A 15,869-nucleotide genomic window follows, 5' to 3' on the forward strand; every position below is an offset into this window, starting at 1 on the left:
TAATATGGTATATATAGCTGCTTTATTATCATTGTTGAGAAATCTACCTAGGATAATGTACTATAAATACAATCACATAACTATATACCTATAAGTATTTATTAATGTAATACTCACTAAGTTGCCTAAACCCAAAGTCAAACTTAATACAAAAAATTTAAATTTTCACAAGCATAATATGCTAGTATAATATATGCATTGTAGTAAGATATTTTCACTTATACCTAAAGATCAAAGAAAGTTTATGTTAAGAGAAATAGAACAAACATTTCAAAACGTTTTCTTCAGTCTATTGATTATTCTTAGATTTTTAAAATTTTAATATTGGATATTGTTCTAATTTGCATGCAGGGGGTTGTAACTGATTAACATTTTCAGGATGGTAGCTAGAAAAAAAATAAATGAACAGACAAATTAATTTTAAATCAGAGAACTATAAATTCAGAGATTTTTAGAAATTAAATTCTAGACAAGAAAAAAAAAACTTGCTAAGTGAGTAAATACTGAAAGGTTCTTTCTCTTCTAGAGGAACGTGCTAACACTGCCCAGGTGAGAGGACATTGAGACTGCCACAGGCAGCAGTATTCTGCTGGAATTGAAAAAGAACAGTGGAGATTTATAGTGGGAAAATGGGCTAATGTACAGATTAGATTCTATTAAAAACATAAACACAAAGCTATTTTTCCATTCCCCAAAATTTTCTTCATAAAACATTTGAAGCAAGAGAGCAACATACAAGAAGCAAGAGATAGACCTAGAATGTTTTGCAGCACTTAGAGACAATTACTTTCAGAATGAGAACACCATAATAAAGTCAAAATTGCTCATAGTCTCAAGGCTTTTTTCTAGCTTTACTGAAGTATAATTGACAAAAAAATTGGAAGATATTTTAAATATACAACATAATGATTTAATATACATTTAGTATACATTGTGAAAGGATTCCCCCATCAAATTAACACATCCATCGTGTCATGTATTCACCTTTTTTTTTTCTTGTGATGGGAACATTTAAGTTCTACTGTCTTAGAAAATTTCAATTACACAAATACAATAAAATTGTATTTTACTGTAATGATAATACAATAATATTGTATATTATTAACTATAATCATCATTTTATACATTAGATCCTTAGACCTTATTCACATTATAACTAAAGGTTTATTATTTTATTAACCTCTTCCTGTTTACCCTACCCATCAGCACTTGGCAACTTTTCTACCATGTTTCTAGGGAGTTGAATTTTTTTTTTTCTGTAGGTTCCACATATAAGTGATACCAGGCTGTATTTTTCTTTCTCTGTGTGGTTTATTTCCCTTAGCAAAATGCCTTCCAGTTCCATCCATGTTGTCTGAAGTAACAGGATTTCCTTCCCTTTTAAAGCTTAATAATAGTCCTTTGTGTATGTGTGTATCTCATATTTTCTTTATCCATTTATCCATTCCTCTATCCATGGGCTCTTAGACTTTTTAAATTCTAATAAAAATTCATAACATTAAATTCACCATCTAACTATTTGTAATTGTACAGTTCAGCTGTGTTAAGTATATTCACATTGTTGTGCAACTGATCTCTAGGACATTTTCATTTTGCAAAACTAGAACCTATTCTTAAGACTTTTGAAACCAGCAGTTAACTTAAAGTAACTAAATTTGCAAACAACATAGTCTTGGTCAGCCCAAGTCCTCATGAATCAAATAAATTTCCTGGCATAGCTGCTTAACAGACTAAAGTATGTGCAATCTCTGGAGTAAATAATATTACTCCACTTTAGGCAGTACTTTAAAATACAAATCTCATGGGAAATATATTTTTTTTAATGAGAGGACTTAAGAAGGAACAGGAAAATATGATTCTTTAATAAAGAGCATTAATAATTAGAAGGAGACTTATTCAGCAGTTGGAATATCAGACCAGAGCTTTAAAATGATTATTATGTTAAAGTAACCAGAGAAAAAGATGAAAATTGGATTAACGGTGGAGAATTTAGACAGAAAAACTATCTCTACCACCAACAACAAAGTATCTGAAATAAGGATTTCAGTGCATGTAGTTAACTTTGTCTTTTATATGTAGCCTAGTGCTATCAGTGACCTCAAAGAAAAACAGAGAGGAATTTTTCACACTAATGCACAAAGGGGTAAAGTAACGAAAAACATACAAAGTAAGATGCATGTTGGATAATATCGAACAACTGGCAACAGGAATTGTTGGAATCTCAGAAGGAAACAAGAGAATGAATAGAGAAGAAATATTTTAAAATGTAATGTCAAAGAATTCTTGAAAAATAATGAAATCCTTATCCACAGATTCAAGAAGCTCTATAACTCTAGACAAGATAAGCACAATGAAAACCTTACATAAGCTCCTATAGTCAAACAACTGAAAACCAGTGATGCAGAGAATATCATAATGCAGCCAGAGGAGAGGAAGAAAAAAAATGCATTACAACAACAATATGTGCATATGTACGTATGCATAGGTTTCTCAGTGTTCCCTTAAAACATCTTGGTCTCCTGAAATACAGAAATGTATACAAATATAGCTAGATATTTGCTTGTACATACCTTAGAAGCATTTCATTCTTCATATCACATAAGAATTAGATATGTTGTCATTTTTCTAGACAAATGCCCTTATCTGAGAGGATCAAATGGTTACAGCATAGGTTGCTAGGTTGAGCCTCAAGTTATAAGACAAGAGGGTGATATATCTGGATATTTACATTGTAAGAAATAGGAAATCCAGAACTTGAATCTTCTTTAAGTCATAAAAGTTAGAGATCTACTGAGTTTATCTGATCCTTAGAAAAATATCTATTTCAAGATGATTGTAAGAAACAAGGATCCTTTTCACCGTATATCAAATGAGCAAAAATTGTCTTTGTCTCTTTCAGTATGTATATGTATATGTGTATGTACATGTGTATCTGTGTGTGTACATGTACATGTATATGTATGTGTGTGTGTATATACAAATGTGTATATGTACATATAGTTTGTTTATACTTATATACTTTATTTATTTATTTACTTGTTTGTTTTCCAGAAAGGAATGAGCTTTCTCCTTATACAAATGGAGAAAATCCATTATCCTCCTTCCCTTCCCTATGAAGTGACTGGCTTCTCTTGTAAGGTGTTTTTTTATTTTGTTTTCCATCTGGCTTTTGTTGCATTTCACCTTAGGTAAGGTTTGTGGCAAGGCATAGACAACATACTTATTATTTACTATAATTAACAAGAAATTATTGCCCAGTCCAGAACACTTCATCTGCACATTCAGGATAAAACGAATAACCATAATAATTAAAACTCAACCTTGGGGCACCATCTGGCTGATGCCAGTACTTCTTAAAGGACACAATAAAACTTGTGCTTCTACTGTTAGAAAAACTGCACACTGCATCCCGGTGTTACTACCGAAGGAACTGCCAGGGTGAAGAAGTGTCACTAGAGTAATGTTCACAAGAAGAGAAACAGATAAGAAGACCACATGAATGTCCCAGGAATGATCAAGTCCCTCCTTCCTCCTCCTAACTTAAAGTATCCTTCTAGTGCCATCTACTTTCAGAGCCGAATGGAGCCAGCTGAAACAGCAGATAGCTGTTCTGTTCATAGTTCTAGGTCCAATATCAAAAAGTAGAGTAAAGAAAGGCCTATTTGTAGCTCCGACATAACAACTAACACAGATTGTTTCTAAGAAACAGGAGATATTCTATCAATCTATATTATCTGATACTCCTATGAGTGATTTGTTTTTCTTTTTGAGATAGCGTCATTTAAATCTGAGCTGAAAATTTTTCCAGTTTTTTTATGTTTGTTCAGGATTATATTTTAAATATTTAGAAAGGAAAACAGATTTGTTCTCTTTAAAATTTATATTAGAAAAAATGTACAGATTGTTAAATACAAAAGTGTTGGTCTCTTAAACTACATTCTAAGCAGGAGCAAACGGTAAATGAAATAACAACAAAGCACAGATGTAAACTCTGTTGATTTGACAAGAAGAGCAAAGTTTAATCAAAATGTCTTATAACGCTAAAGAATTTTCTTCAGCTAGAAGGAAAAGGCAAATGGGGGTGGTGGTGGCTGACAGAGATACCCAAATAAGTGTTTTCTGATGTTTGTCAGGATTTGTGTAGTGGTGCAAATATAGACATACACATTCATAGGTGTGAGAAAATGTCATCATAACTCCCTGTATCAGAGAAATGGATTTTGTTTAGTAAATACATTTATAACTGTCTTGTGGGGAAAGGTGAAACCCTTGAGGGAATCATTAGGTAGGAAGTCTATAAAAGAACTAGCTAAAATTTTCTCCACGAGAAATAAGCAAGAGTTTGTGGAGTAAGAGGAGGGTATGGGAAGAGATCAGCCGCGACATGGCATGAGGCTAGGGCTAGACACAAGGGAAAAAGAGCCAATATAACATATCCCATGAAATAGGTTATAAAAAAAAGAAACAATTAAATACATTTATGCCTAAATTTCAAACTGAATGTGTGAGTATGTTTTGTGGGCATTTCGCAGAAGATATGTATATGTACACACCACATCTTCTTTATTTATTCATCCATGGACACTTAGGCTGCTTCCATATCTTGGCCTTTGTAAATAATGCTGCAGTGAACATAGGGTTCTATGTATATCTTGGAACTGATGTCTTTGTTCCCTTTGGTAAGTATCTAGAAGTAGAATTGCTCGATAATATGGTAGTTCTCTTTTTAGTTTTTTGAGGAACCTCCATAGGGTCCGTAGTGGTTGCACAAGTTTACATTCCCATCATTGTTGCCAACACTTGTTAGTTTTTGTCTTTTTGACAATAGCCGTGCTGACAGGTGTGAAGTGATAGTTAGGTGGTTCTGATTTGCATTTCCCTAGGAACTAATTAGTGATGTTGAATATCTTTTCATGTGTCTGATGGCAACGTGTGTGCCTTCTTTGGAGAAATTTCTATTCAAGTTCTCTGCCCAGTTTCAGTCAGGAATTTTTTTGTTGTTAATTTTCATAAGTTCTTTATATATTTTGGATATTAACCGCTTTTCAGATGCATGATCTGCAAATACCTTCTACCATTCAGAAAGTTCCCTTTTCATTTTGTTGATGGTGTCCTTCACTGAGCAAAAGTGTTTGAGTTTGGTGTAATGTCATTTGTTTATTTTAGATTTTATGGCCCTTGCCTAAGGAGACTGGAGCAAAAAAAAAAAAAAAAATTACTGCTAAGACCAATGTCAAACAGCTTACTGCCTGTATTTTCTTCTAAGAAACATATTTATTACAAGCTTTCTTAAACACTTCACTATATGAATTACAGAATGGGTATCTCTCCCTTAAATGAAAACACTGCAGAAGATACAACGAAAGTAGCTTTCTAGAATCATCTTTATTACAGGTTTTCTTAATTTTTAAAAATTCAGAGAGTGCTCTCCAAACTACCTATATCTTGCTTCTTCAAATATTAATGAAAGCATATTTATTTAAGCTTTAATATTTCTTAAAATAAAAAGTATTTTGATTTCTTTATATTATAATATTCAACTGACCAGACAAAATGCACAGTTCTATATTAATTTTATCATCTACCTGTGATTTAATACTCTTCCACAAGCTGTTGAAAACTATTTTGATTGCTATGCAGCCACAAAGAGATATAAAAATCCTCAAGTGTCTAGCTACTCATTTTTCCCAGTTAATTATAAATATAAGAAATGTAAATGGGGAAAAATCTTACAGTATAACGAAGATAATATCTACAAATATCATTCTTTTTCTTGAAACTAATTCTCAAATAAGCACACTACATTCAAAATTTTATTTTTTAAGATTCTATTTTCGAGTAATCTATACATTGAAGACAGGGCTGAAAATCATAATTCCAAGGTCAAGAGTCACATGCTGTAGCAGTAACTGAGCCATTCAGATGCCTCAAAACTTTAAAAATTTTAAAATAATAGTTAACTCAGTGGCTTCTCTTTTAGTTTTCATTGTAGCTAATATATTAATATTCAATTGTAAAATTATAATTATTTTGACATTATTTAAATAAACACAACATTATCAAAATGGAAATACAGCTGGCAATTACCTAAGGGAAAAAAAGTCAGAGGAAATGTAGGCATTTTTAATCTATCAAAAATACTATTTTTTTTTTTCAATGTTTATTTATTTTTGGGACAGAGAGAGACAGAGCATGAACGGGGGAGGGGCAGAGAGAGAGGGAGACACAGAATCGGAAACAGGCTCCAGGCTCTGAGCCATCAGCCCAGAGCCCGACGCGGGGCTCGAACTCACGGACCGCGAGATCGTGACCTGGCTGAAGTCGGACGCTTAACCGACTGCGCCACCCAGGCGCCCCTCAAAAATACTATTAATGACATTAAAGCACCACGTTATCTGGGAGTACACACTCTATTGAATACATAAAACTCAAAGTTATAATGTATACAAGACAAAGATGGACCTGACCACATTGCAATTCAGCACAGTGGACACTGGCGACTTAGCATGAAATATAAATGAACACATTTGAGAATCATTTAAGAGTCAACCTCTACCATATTTGGATAGTTTTATAGAGGAGAGGGATAACTTCAGGTCTGCTGGGTAGATGCATAGAGGAAAAACCTGATCTTGAAGCAGGGAAGTGATGACAAATAGGAATCTATTAGAACAAACTGGTAACTATGAAGACCAGTAACTCATGTCCACTTCTCATTGATACCATTCTTGACAATGTAAATGACACATAAAAAAAGATGGTATCCTTTGCCCTGAAACTGTATATACACCTAGCTAAAGATTCAGTGAAATTGAAGGGAAAAAACAAAATATCTGGCAGAGGCTGGAAAAGCTGTGGGCTCAGCTGCTGTCCTACACCAACAACGTGCATTAGCAGATTAGTGACAATGCACACAAGTTGCAATGACCCCTGGCATACTACACCAACATACACAGCATGGGTGCTGCTGTTTAACTGCTTGCTTCCAAATCGCCTAAAAATCTCCCTTGGGGCCAAAATCTAACGAAAAATTCTACAAGGAAAGTGCTTTTTGAAAATGTAGTTTCAGCTCAGCTATGTTGACACAATACAAAACCACTACAAGTTTTATGACTTTGAGATCGGAAAGTATTGGAAGTACTTTCAGCAGTTAGGAATGATGTATGAAGATAGCTGGCAAATCTCAAGTGGAGAATCACAGTGCAAACCCCTAATGTTTTGTAGTAAGACCATGATTTCCTTTGCTACCAACCATCCTCTGTTTGAAAAACAGTCTTTGGAAAGCTACTAGACCCTGGTAACTGTTAAATGCCTGACTTTGGAATACCATATAACAAGACCACTCATCATAAATTGATCCAGTGAATAAAATCAGACCTGAGCAACAATGTTCCACTCTAAATGGAAATTTTATGTCTGAGATGGTGTCTAAGCAGGTCCAGAGGCAAAAGTAAATATAAAATACAATTGGCTAAGTGTTTGCTCTTATTGCTTTGTTGCCCACAATTCAACCAACACTAATGACTTCATGGAGAATTCCCTTTGACCAGGTAGTATAGGAAAGTGTAGTTTATAGTTGGTTGTGCATGATATGCTGGCACCCACCCAAACTTGATGGCTACTATATTACAGGAATGGCTGTGAAAGACAGTAGTCATAAAGCACAGACTGGGGGTCCTTATGTCTAGTTTCCTACTTCAAGAGGAAGAAGAGGTAGTCTGAGGAATGAATCTACACTAATTCATGAAACAGGGGCTAAGGGAGTTTTTTGATGATCAGGGCTTTGAAAGAACAAAATTGGAAAACTGTTGATAAGTAAACTGTAGGAGAACTATTTATATGGATCTTTCAAAACGGTCAAAAAATATAAGATACTCATGTGCAATGGAAAGGCCCACCAAAGGGCAATTCAAAAGAAATAGGCTTTTAATAAACAGGTGAAAAAGATTACTTTTCCTATGGATCTTAATCATTCTCCTTCTCCAGCCATCCTGCTGTTTGCTCAATGGGCTTATTTACATGATCTCTGTGGTAGCAGGAATGGAGACTGTGCATTGGCTCCATAATACGCATTTCCCTTAATTAAGGCTAATCTGGCCACCTGCTGCCACTGCTGGATGTTAATTGGCAATGGTAAAGGCCAATATCCAGCCAGCCTCTGGTGAAAGGTTTATTAGAGCCATTTCATCATGGAGAAGGCTGTGATTTATCCAATGAAAATAGATGCATATACCACATACAGATTACCTTCTCTGTTCAAAAATCTTTTGCTAGACTCTCATTCAGTGACTAAGAAATTACTGTTTGCATTTCCTGGCTTCCCACAAAACAACAACTCTAACTACAGGCTGCACAAAGGAGTACATTAATACCTATAGAATTCACGGTGGTGGCTTAATAATATTATAAAATCCTCTCTTAAGGGATTAATTGAAGTGTCAGTTGGGAATCAATATCCTGCACCTCTTTGGTTGTGTTATTGAATTTGATACATACCATAAACCAGCTGTGAATATATGTTCCTTTTTGTGTTACACACAGTGTACCCGGGTGCAGCAACCAAAGGTTTTAGTGCCAAGTAGATCATTTCACAATGATACCTAATTGTGGGGTACTTATAATGCAGTAGATTAATTACCCCAAATTCCTCATGTCCATGTATATATATATGGCATATGTATATGTATATATATATATGGCATATGTATATGTATATATACATACACATGCTTGCCACATGGCTTTCCTTTTATATCATCCAGAAGTGAAGTCTCCTCTAACCCTTAAATCAGGCCTGACATTGTGTATCTACTATATGCTCAGCATTTATCTGTAATGTACCAGAACTTCTTTAATGCACCCATGTATTTAAAATATATGTTCTCAAATAGGAAGAGATTCACATTGATAAAATTATCTGTGTGATTTAACAGATGCTTACATTGTGTAGAGCCTCAGATAACTTGGACTTGAAGCTATATAGAGAAATAAAGAAAATTATAGGTGAGATGTCAGTCTGGGGATATTCTAGGATTAGTTTAGAGACAAAGTTGAATAATGCACATCATATTACACAGGAAAGACAAGCTATAAAGACATTTTGAAATGTCAGAATAAAAGGAAAAGTATACTTTGAAGGTTAGCAAAAGAAAAGTTATACAATAGATCTTTAAAGCCATCAATTTATATAACTATATTCCAGTACATATAATGTTATCTGTTATAGGCCAAAAACATACAGTGATGAGCAGAATTTGGAAGCAGTGATATTGAACAGGAAATGAGAAAATGTGCTTGCTTGTGAACATGCCAGTGTTGAAATGCTTGAAAGAAATGGAAAGGTAATAGGTGAAAATATGGGTCTAATGCTCAGGAAGGAAAAAAGGCTGGAAATACATATTTGGAACTTATAAGCTTACTGAATACAGTGAAAGAATGGAAGGGACTGTGATCTCCAAACACAGTACAAATTTAGAGAAAAATTGACCATGACACCACTATTTTAAGTATAGACTGAGGACAAAGAGGCAATGAAAATAGCACAAGGCACAAAAAAAGTGACTCTGATATGGAAGGAAAATATAGAGAATCCAGGCAAGAAAGGGGTATCTTGTTTTTTGGTTTTTGTTGTTGTTATGATTTTAGGGGGTAGTAAAGAGACATAATAAAAGAAGCATAAGTCTTTGTTTCTGGGTATGCTTTTCCAAATGGGTGATAAACAATATAATAACCTATAACAAGATTTTAGCAGCACTCCATTCATTGTTAGTGACTTTAGAATTTATGTTTTAATAAAGTTAATTCATCTTGTAGATACATGAACATAAATCTGACACAAACCACCCTGAATTTAATTTAGCTACCCCTGTATATATGTTGGCTCTACTTTAAATCTCCCCAATAATGAGCATTAAGAGAAATTCAATGATTAGCAAATCATAGAATAAGATTTTAAAACAGATAAACCATTTAACTATTCTTAAAATGTGATTTGTTCCTCTTCAAAAATTAAACTTAATTTTAACAATTCTATGTTCAAATGTATTTCTTTTCCATTATTTCTATTATTTCCTATTGTGCATGTACATTGATCATTGCTAACAAAATGAAAAACACTGCTTTCTTTGAAGGCAGAATAGTGAGCAATAAACCAGGACCTTGTTGAGTCTGGGATATCACCTAGCCTTTCAAGATTATCAGCCTCCTGTGACTTGAGGAAGATTGCTTTCTCTTATCATGGAAGATTTTCTAGCATATTAATTTATATGCAGATCAAAGCTCCAATCCTTTCATTAAGGTGACTCAATATTACTATTTAGCTTACGACTATTTTTGCAACATGTTGTCGATTGCTTTTAATAATTAACCAAAAAGCAGATAGTTCTGCATTTAGTCAGAACGTTCATTCTAATCTTTTTGAATTCAGAAGAATTACTGTGTTGATATCCTTCCCAAACTTGTTATAATAAAATTTATAGGTATATAAAAGTGAAATGAATTGCTATCTCTTTGAAAAGCCTTATTCAAAATACAGTTTATCTCAAAATTTATATTCAAGGCAAACTATCACCACTGAGACATTTAAATTCTGTTTGTTTTCTGGGAGAAAGGAAGTTCTGTGTTTTAGTGTATGATTTCCGTAATGAAACTTCAGAATTCAATTAGGCATGTTTGTAAATTGTACTGATTCTGTAAAAGAGATACATGGTTATATTAGTTCAAAAAGTAGTATGATATGATACTACAATTCATATTAAAATAAATGTGATTGCTGTTTGGAATCTGTACTGATAAGTATATATACATCTTTTTTAAAAAACCTATCCACAGATTCATCCCAGCATTAACTACCATCTTCTAAGGGAAGTTTTATAAATTTCATTTAAAGTATTTCAGAAAGGAAAGGAGATTTTGAGAAATAACTCTCCCAGCTGAATGCATATATAATGTGCAAAATAAGTCCTGTTAACTTCATGTCCTAATATTAAAGTTCTGCAGTTGGAATTGAGCTTAAAAAAGAAGAGAGGACATATTAATTTTCCATGTATTAAGATCAACTTAAATCCTTTACTGTCCAATAACACCTCTATAAATTTGTGTTCTTTGATGTGCTAATCTGAAAATCCTGAACAGTTTAAAAAAACACATTGATCTTATAGTTCTTTGGTGACCTTTGTATGGAAATCATTTGGATCTGAAAAACACATGTTAGTGTTCCCCCCTCAGTTTCATTTTTGGAATAAATATCAAGAGTTGGTGCTATGCTTTTAATCAGTTGTAAGATATTAGAAAGCCTGACATAATAAATCAGTAAGTATATCATGCACTGACATCTTACATGAAAATGAACATATCTGCATAGGTTCTACTATATGATATACCCATAGTAAACAAGCATCATAATATAAATTAATTTTTTTCCTTCTCTGTAGTGCATCATTTTGTTTCTACTTTTATGACAGCATTCCTATTCTCCTATACATGGTAATTATCTATGTTCCTCTTTCCCAATATATTTAAGTTTTGAAGGGTGGGCACTAAGTTTGATGAAACTTTATATATATTCTGAATTCATAAATTAGTTATTCACTTATGGTTTTCTGAATTAACACACCCTTTGACAGATACCTGGCAGAATTTCAAGTATCTGAGTTGATGTATATTATAGTTAATAGATTATATATTTATATATCTTAGTGAAATAAAATATTATATTACCTTCAAATCCTGGAGAAGTAAGCATCTGATATATGTGAGTGTGTGTATACACACATATACATACACACACACACATATAATATAAAATGTATTTAAAATAAATATAAAATATAAAACATACATATGTTTTATATATTATATATAAAATAAATTAATACATATTTATATCATAATGATATAAAATGTTACATCACCTATAAACTCTGGACAAGTGATGCTTTTTAAAAGTGGGTCATGGGTTACCTGGGTGGCTCAGTCGATTAAAGACACAGTCAGACTCTTGGTTTCACCTCACATCATGATCTCATGGTTTGTGAGTTCAAACCCCTTGTTCTGCAGAGCCTGTTGTGAGACAACATGGAGGATGCTCGGGATTCTCTCTCTTTCCCTCTCTCTCTGCCCTTCCCTGCTCACGCTTTCTTTATCTCTCGCGCACGCGCTCTCAAAATAAATAAATAAACATTAAAAATAAACTTTTAAAAAGTAGGTTAAAAATACAATAATAAAATCTGTATTTTTAAAAAAATTTTTTTTCAACGTTTTTATTTTATTTTTGGGACAGAGAGAGACAGAGCATGAACGGGGGAGGGGCATAGAGAGAGGGAGACACAGAATTGGAAACAGGCTCCAGGCTCCGAGCCATCAGCCCAGAGCCCGACGCGGGGCTCGAACTCACGGACCGCGAGATCGTGACCTGGCTGAAGTCGGACGCTTAACCGACTGCGCCACCCAGGCGCCCCAAAATCTGTATTTTAAAAAGAATTTTTTTTCCAATGTTTATTTTTGAGAGACAGAGACAGAGTGAGCGGGGAGGGACAGACAGAGAGGGAAACACAGAATCCGAAGCAGGTTCCAAGCTCTGAGCTGTCAGTACAGAGCCCGACTCGAGGCTTGAGCCCACAAATCATGAGATTATGACCTGAGCCAAAGTTGCATGCTTAACCGACTAAGCCACCCAGGTGCCCCAAAATATGTATTTTTAAATAGTGATAATTTATGAATATTATTTGCACAAGCATATTTTCCATGTAATAGTTTCGAAATGTATATCCTCTATAATTAAACAACAGCTCTTTCATTATAATGATACTCTCAATTCAGCTATAGCAAATTTTTTGATATTTAAAAAACATTTACTACAGTCAGCATATAAATTCATATGAAATCATACGTATATTTTCTATAAGGAATGACTTATAAGTATTAGATTTTAGTATAGAAATAATTAGCTGAACTTTATCTCTTCTACTTTCTCCTCCTTTTATTATTATTATTGATTTATTTTAGACAGACAGTGAGTGGGGGAGAGGGGCAGAGGGAGAGAGAGAGACAATCTTAAGCAGCTTCCATGCTCAGCATGGAGCCCAAAACAGGGCTGGATTCCATGAACTATGAGATCATGACCTGAGCTGAAATCAAGAGTTGGATGCTCAACTGACTGAGCCATCTGGGTGCCCTTTTAGTATTTTAATCCCTATCCTTAATTTTAACAATAAATTAATTTATTAGTAGTAAAGAGAACTTAGGTGGAAGATTCTTTATAGTAATAAAACTATGGTACTAGCAAGAAGGAAATTTGAGTTTTGGAGAAGTCAGTATGTTTTCTAATTCAGTAACAAATATAGAAAACAATAGATATTACCATTATAAGAACTAATACGTAATGATAATCAAGGAAGTATACTTTATTTCCTAGAGATTTTCATACAGATATTGCAGTCACATTATAGCATGTTAAACCTTATATGTCCTAGTATATTATTACATATATTGAAAGTTCATAGTCATCTATAGAGTTAACCTATATAACTGTAGAGGCTAATCATCCAGGTCTATAAAATTAGCCATGTTAGTCTCTCTTTTTTTTTTTTTTTACATTTCTGTTTTATGATCTTCAACTCAATAGTTCTGTATACGTTTTTGAGTAGACGAGAAGGGAACGCAGAAAACCAAAAGTGATAGTTACAACACTAGTGAAAGTTTAAATACAAAATTATGTTCAGTTTCTGAAATTTCAGAAGAGAATTTTGATAGGTTTTCAAGCCAGGCATAGGAATAGAGACAGTAGTAGTAGTAATAGTGGTAGTGGTAATAATATCATTATTATTATTATAGATTCCTTTAGGATATCATTCATCTTACTGAGAAGGAGGTATTGTGAATTAGATCACAGAGTATTATTTAAAGGACAACCAGATAAGAGGAAGGATTGAGAGTTGATTTTGTTAAAATGAGTAGATGAGAAATTGAGAAAAGGGATAGAAGAAACAATGACAAGATTCTCATTTTATTTCTCCATTCCCCTTACTCCATTCTAGGTTGAGCCTAGAAAGGAGTATGGCTTTAGAGAAAAATGATAATTAGGGAGACCTCACCAGTGTGGATACTTGTGCCACACTCTAATCTGTGAGTTCCAACCACAGTGAAATAACTCTAGTGGTATTTATAATTAAACAGAAAGTAGACAATATTTATCTTTCCAGAGTGGTCCTTGATTCTGTTCTAGTATGAGGGGGTCTAAGGAGCATCTGAGATATTAGTCAAGGGAATTTTTAGGAGGCACTTGCCATAGAGAACCCTTTAGAAGCTAAGAGGGGACCCATTTGTCTAGCTGAAGAACAAATGAGAGTCAGAACTGGATCTCGGCTGCATGTGTGGAGAATGCTCTGAATTCCAAGAGGAGCTGAGGAAAAGACAAAGCAGGCAAGCAAGTCTGCTAGATACTGGTAAGCACAGAATAAGAAAGCCCAACTTACACAAACCACTATCTTTAGCACAAATGCTGGCTGGTTGTGCAAAAGCATTCAACGGATGTTGCTATGAAAACATGATATCCATCAAGAGGATTCCATGAGACCTAACAGTTTGTTATTTCCAGTGCCACAACAGACTATTATTTCCTTTACCCATTCCTTACCATTTACTAAGTATCCTGGAAATAATGGGAAATTTAATGACTTGAGGCTTTTTACTTGAAAAGCTGAACACTTTAAAGAATTGTCTTATTACCACAGTTTTAAGTTACCCCTATGAAAGGGATAAGTGGTTTCCAATTAAGACAAGATTAATTTAGACAAAACATAGACACTACACTTTTTGAGTACACTTGTAAGTATATATTCTACTCTACTATAAAAGAAATGTTTATTTCTTTTGGTTGCCCCATCAGTAACTGGTATTGAAAGAACAATACACTTGGAGTTGAGATATGGTTTGGATTAGCAGTTCTCCAATTTACGGGCTCAGTGATTTTGGATATGTCAGTTAATTTATAATGCCATCTCTGCTACATTAACCATTACTGAAAACCCAATACAAATAACATGTAAAAATGACTTGTTTATTGTGATACAATAGACAAGTGAGAAATATTATAAATGCCCTTATGTCTGTTTTCTCAATTTTCTCTTTTTTTTTCCCTACCCATTTTATCCTATCTAGGGTAGGAAATACCCTAGGGAAAGGATACGTAGTCCCAACTTAAATCTGCTGATGTTTACTAACATGAGCCTATAGTCATTCTGTAGGCTAAAAAATATTAGTTTTTTTTTTTAAACTAATGGATATTTTGGAATTTTGTCCATATCACTTAATTTTGAAAATTCTTCCACTTAGCATTCATTCCTTTGCTTTCATGGGAGTGGTTTTATATATTTCTTATTTTAAGGACCAATAACAGTATTAAACAATATGCCACCTAACATCAACTTCAATGTTTTATTCATCCCTCTTTCCCCCCTACTGTATCTGCTACCTTGTTGAATATTCACATATTTGTGGAAGGAAATGAGTTAATATAAAATGACATATTAATAATCACAGATAGATTAACAAGTTTATTACAACAATTTTAAGCATATACTTTATTTTTTAATGTTTATTTATTTTGAGAAAGAGAGAGAGAATGAGCAAGGAAAGGGCAGAGGGAGAGGGAGAGAGAGAATCCCAAGCAGGCTCCCTTCTATCAGCACAGAGCCCAATGCAAGGCCAGATACCATGAACCTTGAGATCATGACCTGAGCTAAAATCGAGTTGGATGCTTAACTGACTGAACCACACAGGTGTTCCTAAGCATATACATTAAACGGCTTTAATAATGTACTTTCATTCCTTTGCTCTGAACTAAAATTGTATTTTCATCTATAGTTATG

This window comes from Prionailurus bengalensis, chromosome A1 (genome assembly GCF_016509475.1).
Source record: "Prionailurus bengalensis isolate Pbe53 chromosome A1, Fcat_Pben_1.1_paternal_pri, whole genome shotgun sequence".
In the NCBI taxonomy this organism is placed as follows: domain Eukaryota; kingdom Metazoa; phylum Chordata; class Mammalia; order Carnivora; family Felidae; genus Prionailurus; species Prionailurus bengalensis.